Raw genomic sequence first — 23,865 nt, 5'->3', positions numbered from 1 at the left:
GAGAGTCCTTTTAGTAGGGAGGACTCTCACATGTAAGGCTTATAATTTCTAAATTGAATTTTCTTAATGTGCATAATGAAGAATACTACTTATCTTTAAGATCACACTTAGCAACATGATCCAGAGTTTTTCATGTGGATATTACATATTAAGCCTTGTAAGAATCTCTGGCTATTCAATCCTAACTACCTTGTTCCTAACATTGTGCCTAAAAATAAGACAGCTGAGAGAAGGAGAAATAGAATATTATGCAGCAGCCTCCTCTACCACAAATTCCATGGATTCTCATTAGTCCTGAAACTGTGTGGACACTGGAACTATGTGAAGGTCAGATATGACCTCATGAGTAACAGCAAAGGAAATGACATTTTTATTTTGGGAGACATACCTCCATCCTTTTACTTCCTATATTTTACTTCTTTAGAATCCTAAGTAAGGCACATGTTTCACAAGCTTTGTTGCCCTGAATAATTCATTTCCAGTTTCCTGTTACACTTTCTCATGGTTGCTTTTTGATGAAATTAATTTCAATTAGGTAGCTGAAACAAAATCTTAACTTTTCTATTCTCATAAATTTTACTTTCCTCTTCTCCAAATGTATGGAGATATCTGTGTAGTATACATCTCATCCTTTCAGGTTTTGTTCTAGTTTCCATATTACTTATATTTTTTAATATTTGTTTGTCCTATTTTTCTCAGAGGTTGTTTATCCAAGGTTATTTCTCTGCTCTTCAAAATAATAAAAATGCTAATTATGGTAGTACCTCCTATTTAAGAAGTGGACAGAATCTCTCCAGTATAACACTATGTTCTTTGCATACATAAACTTGTTGAATATCACAATAAATTTTTTATTAAGTACAAATTCCTATTTAACAAAGGAACAAAATGAAACTCAGAAAAATTAAGCAATTTGTCTAAGACTACAGAGCTGGTAAGTAGTAGTGGGTGAAATCCAACAAAATATAATTTCAGTGACTGAGATCTGAATTATGATGCTGTGAGTACATTATCACTGTTACTTAGAGAAATTGTTCTTATGATTTTTATAGTGAGACTACTCTCTTAGATGATATAGTCAACTACATTAATGAAGTTTCAGTAATGTGTGTTCAACCAAAGTACAATTAAAGTGACTTATTAGCCCTATGAAGTGATTTTCTTAAGAAAACAACAAGCTTAAGTGATGAGGGCAGTCTAGGCAATTACAAATTAAGAAGGCTTGACTAGAACATTTTCCTACCTTCAATCCAGTGTTTTTCCCCTGACTTCATACAACACAATCTCCCAGGTGTCACAGTTGTGTGGTTGGGTTTTTTTTCCTTCAATATTCACCATTCTCTGTACATAATTGGACTCTCTGAAAAATTTCCTCTGTTAGACTCTTTTTACTACCCCTATTTTTAAAACAGGTTCTCAGTTCAGAGCCACATTAAAAGACAAAATGATACTAAGGAAAGTTAGTGTGTTAATGGCAGGCACCAGTTTGCTGAATTATATTAATTTTTAACAAAATATGCAATCTTTAAAAGATTAATAATTTAAGGCAATTCTGCATAGGGTTTAGTCAATAAATTTTTAATAATTGATTCACTTATAAGAGAATTTCAAGGATTGGCAGTTGCAAACACAGATGGATTTTAGACCAAGTCCCACCTCCACTGCCATCTTGCACAGTAATTCACACAATACAATCAACTGCCCTTTTTGCTATTTCTGCTCATGGTGTCTCTAACACTTCAGGAACACCTGCAAGAGACCCTGACAAGTAGAAACACTGACAGATTTTTAATTTCTTTTTTCCTGGATTATTTTTCAAGGGTGTTGAATAGTGAATAGCTCTGGAAGACAGAGACAGTGTTTCCTTCCACAGCTGAGGGCAGAATTGTTTGCTGTTCAGTTTAATAAAGATAAGCTTTCCCTCTGGGGAAGAGATTGGCCAGGTATGCTTGCAGTTCATTATAAAATACTGAAGTTTCATACTCTTGAAGTTTCCCATCTGGGACACAAACCCACTGTGTGTACTGCACATCTTAACCCACCTGCATGATGTGCTGGGAATGTGGGTTGGAAAATATGGAGAGGAACTGATATGATTGTGAAGTCCATGCTTCTTGCTGTATCTGAATAGTCCTTTTTCTCTGATACAGATGTCTACTGTTTTCTGCCAGCAGACATAAAACTGTGGTAGGCTAACACGCAAGTCCACAATTAGGGTACATCTCAGAACCTTTACTATTCTATTCCATTCTATTCTATTCATTCATTCATTTATTGTAGAGAGAGATAGAGATAGAGAACACGAGCAGGGGAAGGGGCAGAGAGAGAAAATATCCAAGCAGACTCCCCATGGAGCATGTAGCCCAATGTGGAGCTCCATCTCTCAACCCATGAGATCAGGACCTGAGCCGAAACCAAGAGTTGTATGCTTAACTGCCACCCAGGTGTACCACCTTTACCATTCTTGACATCATCCTATTTCGAAATCAATCCCACGATTATCACAAAGCCTAGAGGATCGCTACACCTGTAGCTTCTATCTGTGTGTATCCTCTATTTCAGTTTTCTGTATATGTAAAACTCCAACTAGCATGAAAAGTTACCTATTTTTATGACTGTTACATTATAAAGAATTTAATTAGCAATGATGGAAGATTACTGAAGTTAATAATTCATACAATTAAAGAAAAGCCTGCCGAATTTAACTGAGAAGTTGATATTACATAATTGATGTATTTCTCTTTTTATATTTTGAATGCAAGAGTTTTTCAAATAATCTATCTTAATCTACAGTAATGATTTTCAAATTATCTTCTGGATTTGCCAGAATACCTTGGTGATACTTGCAAGTATAGTGTTGCAAATATACATTACAGTATACCTATAACATTTAAAGGTACAGATTTTCAAAGTAGAAATCTAAGCAGACCACAGGGGACAAATTAATCTCCACTTATAAGCCATTTACTATTATTTCCACAGAAATGGGAGCTACATTGGGGGTAGAAATATTTTGCTCCTCCTGGCGCTCTAAAAGCCTTCAATGTTTCTTCTAATTAGATTCATACAGGAAGATATTGAAGGAAAAGGAAAACTCTTATGCAAATGCATCATAAAAGTAAATGGAGGAGAATGTAGCAGAACCCCATTCCACTCCTGAGTTCGGCATAATGGTGGATGAAAGCTAATCCAGTGAATGAGTTACTGATTCTTTTTCCTCTTTCAAGAAAAAGCATTTGCAAACAGTAATGAATATTAATGCCACAGGATTCACTCTTAACAGTGGTGGACACATCACATTCAACTGGTAAAAGAAATGCTTCTCTCTGATACAGTGGTTACTTGGAGAGACTGTTAAGAATATTCCTGCCTGACCCTGTGGCCAGTACGCTGAGACAAACGGTCAGATACCACCACAGCCTCAATGTGAATTTTAGACAATACTATGTCCTCTATTGTTTCTAACTCCCTTTTGTTATTTCATTTATGTGTCTTTCTACCCTCTTGCACCCCTGTGTTTTACTACTGCTCTGAATGCTGACTGTTCTTGCTCACCAGATTCAATTATACTATAATTGTAGTGAACCAGTATGATTTTCTGTGGAATATTTTGCTAAAGGTCAAAGACAAGAAATTAATGGGAAAGTCAGGCCTAAAACCCACACATTTCTGTCTTTACAAGTCCATGTGTTTAACAGGTTAGAGTCTCTTAACATAATCCTAATATTTAAAAAATGTAATTTTAAATTCAAAAGACTATTGTCATTCATTTGTTCATTCTTTCGTGAATTTATTGAAAAGAAACTAAACTGGGCCTGAGGATGAAGAAATTCACAATATAGAAAAATGTGACTGCTCTCGAGCAGTCTGTTTCAGGCTTAAGCCTAAAACAAATACAAATGTGATATGTGAGAGTTAAATAGGGTATTTCTATCAGATCCTTTAAATCCATGTTTAAAGTCTGACTTTCACCTGAAAGCAAGTAGTGGGCAGGAAAAAAAAAAAAGTAAGCAGACGTTTATTTTTAAAATATTTTCACTGCTATGTCAAAAATGGATATTCATCATGCAGCTGGTATAGCAATTCATTTGAAAATTGACAGCATTTTAAATTCAGGTATAAATAGCAGTTATAAAACAGCTTTCAGACATATTTAAAAGTAGAATAAAATAAATTTAATTTTTAAAAATCAGATGGTAGATTCATGAGAGAGTGGGAGATGTTTGGAATGACTTAATCTAAAACATTATCAAGGGAAACTGGTTTGATTAAAGTGTCATCTCATGAACTAACGTTTAAGAGATAGACTGAATTTTGGGGGAAAATAATGAGTTCAATTTTGTTTATATTGGTATTGTAGTACCTGAGAGGTGTCAAATGTGGATATAAAATGATAATTCTGAAATATGGATATGAATTTCAGTAGGCATCCGAAATCTGTAGTTTGAATTTTAGTTTAACAGTAAATTGATGAGAAATGAATCCACGGGGATGAGAAAGTTAGTCCATAGCCTATATATGACATATTGGTTGCTCTATAACAATTTACCTCAAAGTTTAGTGGATTAAAACATTTACTATTTCACAATTTTTGTGGATTAGGGCGTGGAATGGCTTAGCTGGTGCATTTGGCTCTGGATCTCTCACAAACATACATTTTTCTCAAGTCTCCACTGGGAAGGATTGACTTCCTAACTCAGTCATGTGGGTGTTGGCAGGATCCAGTTACTCATATGCTGTTGAAACAAATCCTCAGTTCTTCTAGAGATGTTGACTGTGTCTCTCAGTTTGGGGCTTTTTTTTTATATATAGTACTTTATTTATTTATTTGAGAGAGAGAATGAGCGAGCGAGCATAAGTGGTGAGGAGGGGCAGAGGGAGAGGAAGAAGCAGACTCCTCACTGAGCAAGGAGCCCAATGTGGGGCTTGATCCCAGGACCTGGAGATCATGACCTGAGCCAAAGGCAAATGCTTAACTGACTGAGCCACCTATGCGCCCCAAGTGTCTCTCAGTTTTTGACACATTTTCCTGTATGTGCTGCATCTCACAACATGGTAGCTTGCTTCATCAGAGTGGTCAAATTAGATGGCAAGAGAAAATACCTGCAAGAGAGAAAGTAAGCAAAATGAGAGTCACTGTTATTTATAAACTTATACTAGAAATGATAACCCATTAATTTATATATTCTATTCATTAAAACCAAGTCACTAGGTCCAGCTCACACATAATAGCAGGAGCTTATACAATAGCATGACTACTAAGAGGTGTGGCTATTGGGAATGATGTCAGAAGCTGCCTGCCGCAGCCCCAAGGAGTGAGAAGGAGCAAGAAAAGGAGATTCATGGCAGACTTGAGAAACATATTTAAGGTTACAATTTTAAAATTAACTGGTATAAAGCTAAAGGAACATTTGAGAGATACTACAGCATTATTTAACTTCATATTTCACTTAATTTATCCCAGATATATGGAAACTGCTTACGGTTGTACCTATAACTTAAATTGAAGATTCCATGTCCTTTATTCAGACATCATTTTACTGACTAATGTTCAGCGAATATTTGTTTATTAACATCTTTAGGAAAAATGCTACAATTTATATCCATTCAATTTATATCCAAAATGGGAAATATCACTCTACAACTAACAACAAAAAGTTTTATTTCTGATGACTACTATTAAACCACTCATTTCCTATCTCTTCTCTAGCTGAATATTTTTTTTTTTTTTAAAGATTTTATTTATTTATTTGACAGAGATAGAGACAGCCAGCGAGAGAGGGAACACAAGCAGGGGGAGTGGGAGAGGAAGAAGCAGGCTTCCAGCAGAGGAGCCCGATGTGGGGCTCGATCCCATAATGCCGGGATCACGCCCTGAGCCGAAGGCAGACGCTTAACCGCTGTGCCACCCAGGCGCCCCTTTCTCTAGCTGAATATTTTGAATACAATTTGATATTTTAATTTTTTGAGTTATTAATATATAAAACTATAATATTCTGAAAGTTCTTTCTTTATATTCTATTACATTTATATTCCAACCCAAACTTATACAGCTAATACTGATGAATTAAATCCAATGAGATATAAATCACAAGGCATTGCCAGGTGACTGCCACCATGTTTAAGAAACCTACAAGGGAACCACAGACTAAGAACACAGATTGAAGCGGAAAAAATAACACTTAACTGGAAGAAGTATGTCTAATTATATAAGATGATTTGTGTGATTCACTCAGTCTTATGATTCATTCCTTGTTCATGATTTTGTGGCCTGAAAGCAGTAGCATTCTGCTATAATATCATAAAAGCATAGCAAAAATTGCCTAGTACAACATTAATTAACAAATATTAACGAATCTATTCTTAAGTACACTTAAAACAATTCAATTTAATAGCTGACTGATTTCTCAGTATTAATGTTATCATATTTCGAAATGACCTCTTACAAATGATTTTGGTACGTTAATTTTGGTATCCTATAACTCCACTGAATTCATTAATTACTACTAACAGTTGTTTTGTAGAGGCTTTTTGGTTTTCTACACATAAAATCATGTCATATGCAAACAAAGATAAGATTACTTTTTCCTTTCCGATTTCGATGCATTTATTTCCTTTTCTTGCCTAATTGTTCTAGCTGGTACATCCATTACTATGCTGAACAGAAGTGGTAAGAGTGTGTATCCAGCAGCTCTGGATCTCGGAGGAAAAGATTTCAGTTTTTCATGGCAGAATATGCTGTTAACTGTGGGCTTATCATACGTGGAGGTTAATTTTTATATATTATGTGGAGGTAAATTCCTTCTCCACGTAATTTGTTGTAGTTTTTTATCATGAAAGGATGTTGAATTTTCTCAAATGTCCTCTTCAGCATCCACTGAAATGATCATGTGATTTTTATTATTTCTGTTCATGTGGCATATCACATTAATTTACTTGCATATATTGAACCATCCCCACCTCCCAGGAATAAGTCCCACCCGGTCATGGTATATGATCCTTCTCATATTCTGCTAAATATGGTTTGCAATTATTTTATTAAGGATTTTGCATTTCTGTTCATTAGGGGCATTGGTCTGTAGTTTTCTCTTCTTGTAGTGTCTTTGTCTAGCTTTGGTTTCAAGGTAATGCTGGTATCATAAAATTAAGTTTGGGAGTAGATCTTCTCTTCAGTTTTTTAGAATAGTTTGAGAAGTATTGTTGTTATTTCTTTAAATGTTTGGTAGAAATCACTAGTGCAGCCTTTGAGAAGTGCAAGGTGAATGGTGTGCAGGCGCACCCCCAGCTTGCCTTCCTATAGAAGTCTCTGCCTGCCCCCAGTCATGATGCCACTGCGCTCCTGACCAACCCCAAGTTTAACACCTGGTCTCCAGGGTGATGCAACAACATCACCTGAAACTTCAAGAAGTACCTGGTGGGCCCAGATGGTTTGCCCGTGTGCAGGTACAGCCACCACTTTCCAACCACTGCCAATGAGCCTGACATTAAAACCCTGCTGTCCCAGGGGCCAGCTCTGCCTAGGGCATCCCTCCCATCCCTGCTGCTTGGCTGTCACAGTGCTGCCCTCTGTGAATTTCTTCCATGTTGGTGTTTCCTTGAAATTTGCATGGAGAATGCCTGATGTCCAGGAAATTCTCCTGAGATGGACAATTCTTGTCTGTCCCCAAACCAAGGCACCTCTAAAAAAGGCTAACTAATAAAGTGTTGGAGGTCAGTAAAAGACAAAAAAAAAAAAAAAAAAAAAAAAAAAAAAAAAAAAAAAAAACAGAAAAAACACAAAAACACCAAAAGAATAAAATACTTAGGAGTAAACATAACCAAGGAGTAACCAAGGAGATGAAAAACCTGTAAATTTAAAACTGCAAAGCACTGATGAAAAAAAACTTAAAAAGACACAATAAATGGAAAGATAGCCCATATTTATGGATTGGCAGACATAATGTTGTTATAATGTCCATATTAACCTAGGCAATCTACAGATTCAATAATAAGCCTATCAAAATCCCAATGGCATTTTTTTACAGAAATAGGAAGACAATCCTAAAATTGATATAGAATCACAAAAGACCCCAAGAAGCCAAAAAAATCTTGAGGAAAACAAAGCTGGAGGCACAACACTCCCTGATTTCAAAATATATTACAAAACTACAGTAATTTTAAGAAGTGTGGTATTGGCTTATAAACACATACATCAATGGAACAGAATACAGAGCCCAGCAATAACTGACATATATAAAGAAAATCCCTGATTTTTTACAAGACTGCCAAAAATACACACTGGTTAACATGATAGTTTCTTCAACAAATACCCATGGAAAAACTGGACATTCTCACACACACACACACACAAATGAAATCAGAGCCTTATTTACACCATAAACAAAACCAACTCATATATAAAGACAGACATGTAAGATCTGAAACTGTTACACTCCTAGAAGGAAACGTAAGGGAAACTCTTCTTGATAACGGTCTTGGCAATGGTATCTCGGATATGACACCAAAGTGTCTGATAGAAGCTGGACGTGAACAGCGGAAGGAACACTGAGGCAGAGATCCAAGTCCTTTAAGAATAATGAGACATGAGCTGGAGGCAAGAATGGTAATTTTCAAAAAAGGCTATACATTATAAGCCCAGGAGCTCAACATCCTGACCTTGTGGCTTCCAAGACCTTGGGCCTGACAGATCAAGAGCCACAGATAAGGAATATGTGCTCTCCTCTTCCGCCTCTGCCCCAGGGTAGCCATTAGATTGATTATAATACATTTGCATTGTGGGCACACCGTCCCCCTTGGGAAAGGCTGCCTTGAAGGTTCTGGTATAGCCTTAAAGGGTCAAAAACTCCCCCTCCCAAACTGTAGGAGGAGCTTCCCAAATGATTAGAAGCGGACTCCATTAGTGATCACGGCAGGCACGGTGTGACACAGCTCCTCCCAGCCCAGACAGACACAATTACATCTATTCCAAAATAACCTAAGGGCCCGTTTCACCTTGCAGAACCTGCTCCCTTGCCCACCTTGAGTGTACTTTCACTTTAATAAACTGTTTTGTGCTTGCTAGTTTCCTTCTGATCTGAGTGCAGATCCCCATGTAAATTTTCTCATGGGGAATTCAAGGAAGGACCTCCATTCACAACACAGACACTCCCTCGTTCCTGACAAAAGCACAAGCAACTAAAGCAAAAATAGACAAGTAAAACTACATCAAACTAAAAAGCTTCTGCACCACAAAGGAAACAACAGAATGAAAAAGCATCTTATGGAATGGGAAACAATATTTGCTAACCATACGTCTGACAAGGCACTAATATCCAAAATTTATAAGTAACTTAGACAACTCAATATCAAAAACAAACAAATGAACAAAATAAAATCTAACCGAAAATGGGCAAAGTCCTGAACAGATATTTCAGCAAAAAAGATAAACAACTGGCCAAACGGACAATGGGTATATGAAAAGATGCTCAACATCACTAACCATCAGGAAATGTAAATCAAAACCACAATGAGATACGGCCTCACATCTTTTAGGGAGGCTATTATCAAAAAGACAAAAGATAATAAGTGTTGGCAAAGATGTGCAGAAATTGGAATCCTTATGCATTATTGGCAGGAATATAAATTGGTGCAGCTGCTATGGAAAACAGTATGGGGGTTTCTCAAAAAATTAAAAATAGAACTACCATGAGATCCAGCAATACCACTTCTAAGTGTATATCTAAAGAAAATGAAATCAGGATTTTGAAGAGATATCTGCACTCCCATGTTAACTGCAGCATTATTCACAATACCAAAATTAGGAAACAATCTTAGTATCCATTGTTAAATCAATGAATAAAGAAAATGTGGTATATACATACAACGGAATAGTATTCAGTCTTGTAAGAGAAGGAATCCTGCCATTTTTGGCAACATAGACAAATCTAGAGGACATTATGCTAAGTGAAATAAGCCAGTTGAAGAAGGAAGGGCAAATGCTACATGATTCTACTTAAATGAGTTCTCTAAATTAGTCGAACTCATAGAAACAGAGTAGAACAATGGTTGCCATGGGCTGCCGGCAGAGGGAAACGGAATTGCTGTTCAACGGATAGGAAGTTTCAGTTATGGGGCACCTGCCTGGCTCCCTCAGATAAGAGTCTGACTCTTGGTTTCCACTGGGGTTGGGATTTCAGCATTATGAGGTCAAGCCCCCTCGTTGGGGTCCATGCTCAGTGGCCAAGTCTGTTTGAGATTCTTTCTCCCTTTCCCTCTGCCCCTCCCCCACTTGAACCTACTCTCTAAGTAAGTAAGTAAGTAAATAAATAAATAAATAAATAAATTCTTTAAAAATACAAAGTTTCAGTTATGTGAATGGCTAAGTTCTAAAAATCTGCTGTAAAACCCACACATGGCTAACAATATTGCATTGCACACTTAAAAATTGTGTTAAAAGAGTAGATCTCACAGTGTTTTCAGTACACACACACATACACACACATAGAGTATAAGGAAACACTGGGAAGTAATGGATATATTTATAACCTTTGTTATAATGATTGTCTCAAGGATATATACATGTGTCCAGGCCCATTAAATTACATACATTAAATATGTATAATTTTTGGTATATCAACTATATTACAAGAAAGCTATTTTTTAAGTTATCTCTTAGCAAAATTTTGATGGCATACAGAAAAAATTATAAATTTAAAATACTATTCTAAAGTCACATAGCTCTAAAGATTCCAATGACAAACAATCTAAAGATAATCTTTACTCTTTGGTACCTAAATGAACTTAAAATTTCTGTCATTTATTTTTTTTTTAAGACCTATTTATTTATTTGAGATAGAGAGAGCTTGCATGGGCAAGCAGGGGAGGGACAGAGGGAGAGGGAGAAAGAGAAGTAGACTCCCCGCTAAACACAGAGCCAAGGACCCAGGACTTTAAGATCGTGACCTGAGCTGAAATCAAGAGTTGGTTGCTTAACCAACTGAGCCATCCAGGCGCTCAAAATTTCTGTCATTTAAATAAACATTTTTATAAAATCTTATTACATATTAGGTACATAATAGACATAAAAAAACTCCATATTTTAGGAAATTAATCTTTTTCAAAGCTATGTTTACATGAGTACTTCCTAAAGAGAAATAAACTTTAAAGGGCATAAAATGTAAAGTGATTAGTGCCATATAGATTGTAAATGAAAAACTGGTTATAATGACATTGCTGTTTTAAAATTTTAATATATTTTATCAAATTTATTATATTTCATATATAAGATGAGGCTGATCAAATAAGATATAATAAAAAACATGTGGCAAGATGGCTTTTATGAGAAACACAAAGTAAATATGAAAAATAAAAATTTATGCTAAAAAAGAACTAATGAGCCTATACAGTGGCATTATACAAATTTTAAAAATATAAAGACACTGTTTGAGATCTTTTATGTAATTCATTAAAAATGCATTTGATGACTATATTTGTGATTAGTCAAATCCACAGAAAATATGAAAAGGATAAAAAAACAGGCTAATGGAACACACTGAATAAAGCAGCTATTGGGAGGCAGTAATTTTATATTAAGTTCCATTTCATTTTAGTTATTTTAAAACCACCAAAATAATTTCGACATAAGGGAATTATATATGAATCAACTCAGAGAAAAGTCACTCGGTATGGTAAAATAATTATTCTTTAGAATAATTAATCTAAGATTTGGTATTAAAATTATTTTACTATTATTTGAACTATATTTTAAGGGTAATACATTATGAAGAGCATTTTGGTTTATAATATGTAGTCACTCTTGGATGCTTGAAGATAATAAGAAAACATTAAATTGGCCTTTAATAAACACAGGACCTAAATTTAAGTTTTAAAGAACTGAATCAATTATCTGCAAAAATATTCGTGAAAGGCTTGTAGAATGGTTTTACTTATGAAGAAAAACAAAATACTGGAACAGTTTGAAACTGTGTAGCACTTCGGTGCCCCACCCAGAAGCCTCAGGCCTTGTCATTTGGTTATGCTTGCCAATAGCAACATCTCTTTGCCTAAGGGCATTCTCCAAAGTCTTGAGTCCTCTGCCCACAGGCACTGCAGACCAGTAGCAGTGTTAAGAAATTAACACCTTCAGGAGCATCTTTCATTTAATGCCGGATAGGAGTTTTTATGTACATACACCAGCTCCCTTAAGATAATTCTGAGGCATGTGTTTTACACCATTTTCCAGCACTTCCCCCTTGAAATTAAGTCCAGACACTCATGATGTAACAGGATGGATAGCGTGCCCCCTGCTAACCTCTCCTTACTAACTGCTCCACCGCCATGCTGATATTCTCTGCACCTCCCAAATAAACTACTTTCACTCATTTTCTTTGCTTTGGACTGGGTTCAGGGCAAAGCCAAATCCAGATACAAATATGCTCGTTCTTAATCACATAACTTTCAATAATAAAGAATCGATACCAAGCATCTGTGGGTTGTATATGAATGTATTATGACAAAAGGGGAAGTTTGATGAGTGGGGACTAGTGCATGTCACGTAACTATTCAGAATAGCACTGATATAAAAAAAAATAGAAGCCATCAGCTAAAAACACCTTCAATTCCCATGAACAATGTGTCATTCTTCCTTCTGTATAATCAATCTTCACCCATGCTATAGAGCCTATTTTCCCTTCTCATCTCTAGAGCCTCCAGGTCCACTTTATTCCATGGCGTTCTCTCTGATTTATTTCTATGGCATCAGTTATCACTTACAGGCATTCAGTATCTATTTCCAGTTCCTAGATCTTGCCCAATATTCAGATCCATAGAGCAAATTCCTAACTGGACATGTCCAAAAAGGTCCACAGGCACCTCAAACTCAAAACGTCCAATACTCTAATCATCACAAGTCACACCACTGGCCCGGTTTCTTTTCCTGTCTATGACATCAAGTTTTTCAAATAAGAAGCTTATATGTTTTTATTGCTCTGGTTCTCTTCTTTACCTCCATATCCAAATAATTCAAAGGTATGTAATTCTATTTCCTAAACATTGCTACCTGCACAATTTCCACTTTATAACATCTCGCTGACTGTTAAGCTATAATCACCAGTCTATCCACTATCGGCTCAAGATTTTTGTCTGCCTAAAATTCACTTTCCCATTTCTCCACCTCAGGCTAATTCATTTTCATATTTCAAACTCTAAATTATATATAAATATATATGTATATATATATATATTTATTCATCAACTCGGTAAAACCGTTTCAAATGTCAACATGGTGTCAAGATTTATTGTAGACACTAAGAATAAGTACATCAGTGAATAATACAGATGGAGTTCATGCTCTACTGGGTCTCAAACAAAGGCACAGGAAGAAGTAAGTGACATCAGGTGTTATGGAGGAAAATAAATTAGGGTCGGTGAATAAAATATCATGGAGAGATAAAGTGGCCAGGGAAACCACTCCGATGAAATGTATATCTGAGCAGAGACCTGCACGAACTAAGGGAGTGAACGATACAATTATTTAGGGGGAGCAGTTTCCAAGATGATATAGAACAGCCAGGATAAGGATGCCCTTAGGTAAAAGTAGGTTGTACTGATCTAGGAAAAACAGAGATCAGTTTTTTATATCTCACTATCTTGACATTTTTGGTCTGTTTTATATGACTCTCCTCTGAGTTTTTACAGCATACTGTCCCTCTATCATATAAACTGATACATTTTACGTAATCATCTGCTTGGTGACTTTTTTTCCAACTCTTAAACACTTAAAGGACAGACTCCCTGCCTAACATTTTCTCTGTGCCCGGTGCACAGTGTCTATAACAGAAAGTCTCAATATATATTTTATCAAAAATGAAAGTATAAGTAGGCATTCATATATAAACATACGAACACATATATTTATATCTGTATATATACTTTTTTTTCCATTTTCCCCCCGTTTTTTGTTCTTGCTGGCATTTGTTTCCAACCATGAATTTTTTTTTTTTTTTTTTTTTTTTTTAATGCTCGGAAAGTGGTTACAGAACCCATGACCTGGACACGAGGCACGGGGGGACTCCCACGGCCCAGTCACTTCCCGCTCCCGCCTGGCGCATGTTGGACCCGCCAGGCCTGCCGCCTGGGCCAGCTCTGCCTACCTGAGCTCCTGGGGCTTCCCGCTCTCAGAATCTGGCACAGGCATGGGCGAGCAGGGCCAAGGTAGCTCCGGGAATGCCCACGGTAGGCAGCGGGGCGGGTGCCTGCCTTGACGTCCCCACTGGGGTTCCAGCTGCTTTCACTGCCCACGCCTGCCGGCTGGGGGTGAGCCGGCTGTGCGGCCACGTGTCCCGGCTTCTGCGGCTGCTCCAGCTGATTGAGCTCAGCTTCAAATGCGCGCCGCCACCGTCTGGCTCCTCACTTCGGCCAGCGGCTCGTGCAGGTCGTCCATGAAGATATTTCTTACTAACATACATATGTTAAAATGTACATTAAATGCATATAACATAAAATGTGTATAATTAAGTATATCTGTATTATATGTATGCACACATGCATCCTACTCGTTCTCTTTCTGGAGAACGCTGACACCTATTTTGATACTGAAAGTGGTTCTGGATAACAGAATCTAAGGGATAAGTTTTCTGAAGTGAGTCCAAAGATTTTGGAATTGGTTCTCAAAGCTGTTTAGATTTTAAAGATGCTGATCATTCTATTACTGGTGGTAAAGAAGGCAATGGTGTCTATGGTGTGATGCAGCAGTAGAGATAGGCAAAATATCATTGCTGGATATTCCTTTTTTTTTTTTTTTAAATAGCATTTTAGGGACGCCTCGGTGACTCAGTTTAAGCGGCTGCCTTCAGCTCAGGTCATGATCCCGGAGTCCCAGAAGGGAGTCCCATATTGGGTTCCTTGCTCCACATGGGTTCCTTCCTGCTTCTCACTCTGCCTGCAGCTCCCCCTGCTTGTGCTCTCTCTCTCTCTGACAGACAAACAAACAAACAAATAAATAAATAAAATCTTTAAAAAATAATAATAATAATAATACCATTTTAGGGTCATCTGAGTGGCGTAGCCTGGTAAGCCTGGGACTCTTAGTTTCAGCTCAGGTCCCAGTGTCAGGGTCCTGAGATTGGCAGGCATTGGGCTCTGCCCTTACTGAGGAATCTGCTTCAGTTTCTCCCTCTTCTTCCGCTCTCTCCCTCCATGCTTGTTCCCTCCCTCTCTCTCACTCTAAAATGAATAAATAAATAAATCTTTAAAAATACCATTTTAAAGAAGCATTCTTCAAAATCTTCTCTTTTTGCTTTTGGAGAAATACATGCAAATTTAAATCTTGACTGCCTCCACTGAACTGCCTTTTAAAGTATTAAGGACCTAATTTTTTTCCATGGGGGTAGGAGTATTTTCATTTAATTTTTTATATTGAAGTACAACACACATCCAGAAAAGATGAAAGCCGTATATGTATCTGTTCTTTAAATCATCAAAAAGTAAGCACACCTGTATAAATATTGCCTAGGCTAACAACATGACAGAATCTCAAACGCCTCCTTTCATGCCCTTTCTGATTACTACTATTGCCCTCTTCTCCCAAAGTAAACACTATCATGACTTCTAATGCCTGCTTTGAATAATATACAAAAGGAATTGTACAACTGTACTTTTCTACACCTGGTTCCTTTGGTTAACGTTACGTTGTGGGGCAGAGCCTTGTTGTGTTTTCATTGTATTACAACATTTCTTTATATAAGTATATTCCAATTTGTTTATCCATTCTACAAATAGACATGTGAGTGGTATTTTGGGAATATTATGAACGATACTTCAAGAACATTCATGGGGCGCCTGGGAGGTTCAGTTGGTTAAGCATTTAGACTCTTGATTTTGACTCAGGTCATGATCTCAGGGTCCTCAGATGGAGTCTCTCATCCCCGCTCAGCAGGGAGTCTGCTTGAGGATTCCCTCTCTTCCTTCTGCTCTTCCCTCAGCACGCTCTCTCCTTCAAATAAATAAATAAATCTTGAAAGAAAGAAAGAAAGAAAGAGAGAGAGAAAGAAAGAAAAAAAGAAAGAAGAAAGAAAGAAAGAAAGAAAGAAAGAAAGAAAGAAAGAAAGAAAGAAAGAGAACATTCATGTGCATGTCTTCTAGAACACAGTGCCTGATTTTTTGTTGGATATATTCTCAGAGTGGAATTGCTTGCTCATAAAATAAGTATATGTTTAATATGTGAAAGACTTTTTATGGAAATTATACTAATTCACAGTTTCGGGAGCAGTGTATGAAAATTCCATTTGCTTCACATTTGTGACAACACTTGGTACTGCCAGTTTTGTTTTGTTTTAGCTTTTAAATGTTTCCCTCAATTTAGCCATTCTGGTTAGTGTGCAGAACTCTCACACTGTGGTTTTAATTTGCAATGCCCCTGTGACTAACGAGGTTAGAAACCATTTCACAGATTTGTTAGTCATTTAGATATTTCCTTTGTCCCACTTTTTCTTATTGTTTTGTACTCCTTTATGTATTCTGGATTCTAATTTACTGAAAATAGATTCTCTCATTCTGTGGTTTCTCTTTCCACTATTTTAACATCTTTAAGTGAGCGGAAATTCTTAAATTTAATATAGTCTGACTTATCAATCTTTCCTCCTGTGGGTAGTGCCTTTTGTGTCATATTTAAGAAACGTTTGCATCCCTCAAAGTCATGGAGATATTCAGCTATGCTATCTTCTAGTAGCTTTATTGTTTTTGCTTCTCATATCCAGGTCAATAGTGTTACTGAAACTTGCTTATGCATATGATTTCAGGTAGTGATCAACCTTCCATTTCAATTTTTCTTCTTTCTTTTCTTCTTTTCTCCCCAGTGTTATTCAGTTGACTCAGCACCATGCATTCAAAGGAGGGTGTGTGTGTCTGTGTATGTGTGTTTTGTTTTGTTTTATATCATCATTGAGTGCTCTTAATCAAATACTCATAAAAGTAAGGTTCTGGTTGACCTGGTATTTGATATCTTAGGGCAATTTTATCAAACTAACTAGTGTAATGAGATTGGCTGGTTGCTGGAATAAGTTGGAAAAAAAGAGAAAAGAATGAACTCAGGGTTTTAAATTCCCAGTTCAAGCTCAGCAAATATGACCTGAATTCATATGGACCCACTAAGTTGTTTTAAAATACAAAGTAAATAGGGGCACCTGGGTGGCACAGCAGTTAAGCGTCTGCCTTCGGCTCAGGGCGTGATCCTGGCGTTATGGGATCGAGCCCCACATCAGGCTCTTCTGCTATGAGCCTGCTTCTTCCTCTCCCACTCCCCCTGCTTGTGTTCCCTCTCTCGCTGGCTGTCTCTCTCTGTCAAATAAATAAATAAAATCTTTAAAAAATAAAATAAAATAAAATACAAAGTAAATAATATTATCCCATTCCTTAAGCCGTCAAAAGTGTTTCCATCGCACTTAGAAGAAAATCTAACTATTTTTCCATTGCTTACATGGATGGTTTTACTATCTGTCTCTGTATTCCTTTGTCTAATCTCAAGGTCTCTTGGGGCGCCTGGGTGGCGCAGTCGTTAAGCGTCTGCCTTTGGCTCAGGGCGTGATTCCAGTGCTCTGGGATCGAGCCCCACATCAGGCTTCTCAGCTAGGAGCCTGCTTCTTCCTCTCCCACTCCCCCTGCTTGTGTTCCCTCTCTCGCTGGCCAGTAAAAAGAGGAAGGATGCCAAACAGCAACTTTCTTCACTAAAATATAGTAAAAAAGATCACAGTTCACCACATTTGAATGGTCTGATATTGAAGAGATCCAAAGCAGAAGACTTGAGGTGTCACTGCATACTAACCTGGGTCAAGCCAAGGGTGTGAACAAAGGAAAGTGATTTTTATTTATGTCTGTATGAATTCACTTATTTGATAACTAAATTATGTGAAGCTTGCAAGTTAGAAAGCTATTGCTTCTCTTACTAGCTTTGATCAAGTCAATGTTGGCAGGAAACTATGTGTCTAAAATTATCACTGTGTATGTTCTAAACACAATGTTAGATTATATTAACTGGGGACATGCAAAAGGCTCACCTACCTTGCTACATGCTTTATTGTCAAAGAGGTAGCTTGAAACAAACAGAAGCTTAAACAGTATTCCTTTTAAAAAAAATAAAACTTCAAAGTTCTTTCTAAAACATAGAAGCTTGAATATTTAACATTAAACTGATTACAGAGTAATCAAAGTAAGATCCCTATTTTATTAAAATATTTAAAACATGTTTCAGGTTTTATTGGGGACTAGAAACTAAATCTAACATATCTACTCTCATCACATTTTCAGTTCTGACTCAATTACCTTAGCGATTGAAAATAGATTCACTTCTACCACGTTGTTCTGTTAGTTAGAATCTCCAAGTCAAGGTATAAATACTTGAGGTCTAGGACAACAAATAAAGTTTCCCTAGAGCCACCCAGAGAACCCATAACAGGTGGTTATAGAGCAGTACTTTAAAAATAAAATAATAAAATGACCAAACATTTTGATTGCTTTACAAACTATGGAAAGATTGACTTGTGAACCTATTATTAAAACACTATCGTATTTGGTAGGTACGGGTTACAAAGAAACTTATTTCAGATTTATTTCACTTGTGGCTTATTAACATCAGGACTAAGAGTGTATCTATGTATATCTATATATCTATATCTAGCTAGCTAGCTATATACATATATAAAGAGAGAGAAAGAAATAGATACATCTGTAGTGGAAATGTAGACACTGTCAAACTTCGAAACATTAGCTCATCATAGTAATTCTAATATAAATACTTTGATTGCAATAGTACCAAGTGCAATGCAGACACTCTGTTGATTGGTTGATTGATTGATTTGGGTCCAGGTAATAAAGAACACACTGATTTCATTATAAAAATTTTGTTTGTAGCAGAATTATCTGGGTAGATATCAAGTCAGTAGGTCTCTGATGACCTTGTAGACCTGTGTCTCTGATGCCACTCAATTATGCCATCATTACCCATGGGTGGTTTACTGCAACTTCCAGTGAAATGCCAAGTTTAGGATCAGATTTTTTTTTTTTTCCCCAAAGTAAGAACTTGAGAAAAATGAGTCACAAATGACATCACCGATGATAAAACAATTCCTTAGGAGTAAGTTAGATTCTTGTGTGACACCAGGACACAGAAATGGTCTGACAAAATACTTTTCTAATTTTTGTTTCAAAAAATAAGCTTTATCTGGAAGAATCCATAGAAAGAGTCAATAAATTTACATTGTATGAGTTTGTACGCAAATTTACATCTAAAAGGAACTGCACGGAAATAAATAAATAAATAAATAAAATTTTAAAAAATAGAAATAAAAGGAACTGCATGCTTACTAATGTAGCACTAGAAGACCTGAACTAAAATAGGGTGTGATGAAAAAAAGTAATTAATTTAAAAAGCTGTTTTGACTACTACTTCTCTACATTTATACCTGCAAAATAGAAAATCTTCTCGTCATTCTATGTGTGACATTTTCCTGTAATGGGAGATGGCAATAGAATTATGACTATAATAATTTAGAACTCTGGCCAGATCATGCTCCTTTAAAGATGGTCTTCAAATAGTAATGGGAAAAGAAGTGAGTTGTTAAAAGTGTACACTTGAGCATTCTGTTGAGTTACGGTATACCTATCATTCCTCCTTTGTAAATAGTCAGATAAATTGAGATTCCTTATGCAAACCAACTAACTAATCAACAGTGAGGAGGATGACTAAAACTACACCAAAACCCTGATTAACCATAAGAATTAATTCCAAGAAGGAAAGCAATAACTATTGCCTCCAAAAAAGCACATATAATTATTTTTCAGAAAGTACATCATTTCTTAATAATCCCTACTGTCTCTGAATATAGATGTCTCTCCTTTCAAGAGAGTCAGATTTAATGAGCAATGGAGAGAAAGAAAATTTCTAGTTTTCTGTATTTAAAATGGCTCAGTTAAATATTACAAGTCAACACATATCTTTTGAAATTCCAAATTTTTGTCTATTTTGAGGGACTAACTAAGAGTAAAATTGAAGCAAGGGGCATGTATTTTAAAACAAACATCATTATTCAGTACTCAGTTGATAAAGAAAACATAATAATTTGTTTCACCTTTCAGCATGATTTAACTCAGCAAGCAATCATTGATTTTCTATGCGGTATAAAGCTTGGTCCTTGGCATTACCAGAGGTACAGAAATGAATAACTTGTAGTCCCTAGCTTCAATGAGCTCATAGTCTACTGAATAAAACAGATTCATAAACTGCCACACAAAATATCAAATAGTAACTTTATAAAACAGAAGCAAGGTTCTCAAACTTTAGCAGGCATCAGAATTACCTGGAGAAACTATTAAAACATAGTTTGATCAGCCCCACCCACAGAGTCTCTGATTTAGTAGGGCCCGGATAATTTGAATTTCTAACATGGTCCCAAATTATACTTATGCTGCTGATCTTGGGATACTTCTAAAATCACTGTTTTAAGACTGTGATAGACAGAATTCTTTATATTTACTTTAATTGCTCAACAAAGGAAGAATTCTCAGGAGACATTAACTTGCTATTTGATAATTCATTTAAATTTGATAGGAAGATGAAAAATTAAGCAATTATATGGAAAGGAAATAAATTAAACACATAAAATAGAATATTGGAATTATGTGTAGGAGGTGTGGTTAGACTATGAGTGAATGTCTTTGACTACTAGAAAGGAGAGATATGCAATGCAGATTTACTGAAAGTTTGTATATGACTAACACAATAAAATCTTTATGTAGTAAGATAGTTTACCCCGCCAGAATAGCTATAATTAAACAATATCAATTTATGACATGACTAGTTGTAACTGGAACTTTTATTTATTTCTGGTTGTTGTGTATAATAATATATCATTTTTGGAAAAGCGATTTGTCAGGGGTTTGTTTTAAGATTTTATTTACTTATTTTTAGAGAGAGAGAGGGCATGTACAAGCATACATGGGGGAGGGGCAGGGGAAGAGGGAGAGAAGCAGACTCTCTCTTCTGACCTCGGAGCCTGACTGGAGATAATCTCACAACCCTGAGATCATGACCTAAGCCAAAATCAGGAGTTGGTCACTTAACAGACTCAGCCATCCAGATGCCCCGCTTTGTCAGTTTTTTATAATGTTAACCATACACTTAGCCTACGATTCATCCATTTTATTCCTAAATATAGTGCCAAGAGTAATGAAAACATGTCAACTAAAAGACAAATACATTAATGTTCAAGGAAGTTTTATCTTTATTAGTCTAAAACTGTAAATAACACAAAATCAGTGAGTGAATGAGTAAAGAAAATGATCTGCATATATACATATGGGTGAATCTCAAAAACATACCGAGTGAAAAAAATACAAAAGAGTACTTAATATAGAGTTCCATTTTTTTTTTTTTAAGTTTTAAAAGTAAAGCTAATCTATGATGACTAAAATCATATCATTGTTTTTCTAGGACTGGGGTAAGAATAAGTGAATAGAAATATGCATAAGGAAAGTTTCTGGCTTATGGAAATATTCTATTACTTGATTGGATGGTCAGGGGAGTAATATCACTAAGATGCAAAAGACAGGGTTTACTGAATGGGTGTTTTTGGTAATGGCGGAAAAGAAAAAAATATGGTGACATGTTTTAAGCCTACATAAATGAATGTATGATGATGTTAGCAAGTGAAATATAAAAACGACAACAAAAAAGTAGCATTTATAGGTGTATTTATTTTATGGCTATGCAATAAATTATCATAAATGTAGCAGCTTAAAACACACATTTATTATTTCACAGTTTTTGTAGCTCAGGAGTCCAAACAAGGTTTAACTGGTTATCTTCTTCAGGACTCACAAGGCTGCAATCGAGGTATTAGCCAGACTGCCTTCTTTTTCGGAGGCTTAACTGGTAAGAAATCCACCTCTGAGCTTTCTCGAGTTGCTGGAATAATTTATTTTCTTGTATCTGTAAGACACATGGCAGCTTGCCACTTCAAAACCAGTAATGGAAAGAGACAGGGAGAGGGACATGGGAAGCAAGAGAGAGAGTGAGAGCAAGAGAGAGAGATGCTAGCCAGATGAGTACCACAATCTTAGCAATCTTTTGTAAGTATGATCACAAGGATCTTATCACCTTTGCAATATTTTATTGTTTCCAGCAAGTCACATGTCTTCTGGCACTGAAGGGGAAGGATTATACAAGAGTGTGAATACCAGGAAACCGAGATCATGGAGGTCACCCTAAAGTCTGTCCTCCACTGTAAATAAAAGTTATTTTAGATTTGTTGAATTTGTGAATCTTTCCTGTGCCTATGTCAAGAAGGTAGAAGAAACCTTATCCTTGGCAAGATGGTGGAGTACGACTTGACTATTTCTATCACACACTTTTTGGATGGGCATCTAGTCTTTCCACTGCTTAAGCTTCTCTCCATAGAGAGATATATAATGAAAAAGAATTATTACAAGGGAAATTGGATCTTCTTAGTGATACCAGCATGGCTGACTTTGTTATGGATGCATACACAAACCTTGATTTTGATGATACTCCATATGCTTTGAATGAAAAAAGTGCCACAGGTGTTGCACAACTGAAATAACTTCAGGCAAATGGAATCAACTGTGAAGACATTTAAAGATCCAGAAACTACAATGCAGACACAGTCAACCAGAGATGGCCAGATACTGTTTGACTACCTGGTGGACAGGTGTGGTTTTAGGCAGGAATATTTAGATACACTCTAAAGGTATGCAAAATTCCAATACGAACGTGGGAATTACTCTGGAGCAGCAGAATATCTTTACTTCTTTAGAGTGTTGATCCCAACAACAGACAGAAATGCTCTGAGTTCCCTCAGGGGAAAACTGGCCTCTGAAGTCTTAATATAGAATTGGGCTGCAGCTCTGGAAGACTTTACATGATTAAAAGAGACCATAGATAATAATTCTGTGAGTTCTCCACTTCGTTCTCTTCGGCAGAAAACATGGCTCATCCACTGGTCTCTGCTGGTTTTCTTCAACCACCCCCAATCTCTCCTTTTACCAGCCACCATATCCTAATGCAATTCAGATGGTATATCCACATATTCTGCACTATTTTGACTACAGCCATCATTATAAACGAAGATGTTCAAAAACGCCAGGAGGTACTAAAAGATCTGGTTAAAGTTATTCAACAGAGTTTTACACATATAAAGACCCAATTACAGAATGTGGTGAATGCTTATATGTTAACTTTGACTTTGATGTGTCTTGGAAAAAGCTGAGGGAATGTGAATCAGTCCTTGTGAATGATTTCTTGGTGGGTGGTCCTGAGAATTTCACTGAAAATGCTTGTCTCTCCATATTTGAGACTTCTTGTAACACCCACCTGTGTATCACCATTAACATGTTGGCAGACAGACTGAACAGGACTCTGGAAAAAGTTGAAAAGTGGATTGTCAATTTGATTAGAATGCAAGACTGGATGCCAAGATTGGTTCTAAATTAAGCCACGTGGGTACGATTAACAATGCCGTCTCACCCTATCAGCAAGTGATTGAAAAGACCAAAAGCCTTTCATTTAAACACCAGATGTTGGCCATGAATATTGAGAGGAAACTTAATCAGAAAAGTAGGTTAGAGGCTTCTAACTGGGCAACTCAGGACTCTGACTTCTGGAGAACCATGTAAAGACAAGATGAAAAAAACTGTAAAATAAAGATGAAATAATGAAACAATGAAGCCATTATATAAAGGATGACATACATTTTAGAAACAATATATTGAATATGAATTTTGGGAAATCTGAATAAAATTGGCTGTTACATTAAAATAAGAAGATAGTAGGACATGCAGTATGATTTGTGATTATTTAGGACTACAAATACTAATATT

General features: G+C 36.3%; 1 pseudogene; it reads left to right on the top strand.

Moving 5' to 3' along the window:
- The first annotated feature begins 22,341 nt into the window (after window positions 1–22,341).
- LOC100467399 lies at window positions 22,342–23,661 on the top strand (annotated as a pseudogene).
- Window positions 23,662–23,865: the final 204 nt, after the last annotated feature.

This window comes from Ailuropoda melanoleuca, chromosome 7 (genome assembly GCF_002007445.2).
Source record: "Ailuropoda melanoleuca isolate Jingjing chromosome 7, ASM200744v2, whole genome shotgun sequence".
Classification (NCBI taxonomy): Eukaryota; Metazoa; Chordata; class Mammalia; order Carnivora; family Ursidae; genus Ailuropoda; species Ailuropoda melanoleuca.
Note: the sequence above shows the minus strand (reverse complement) of the source record. Positions and strands in the feature narration are given on the sequence as shown.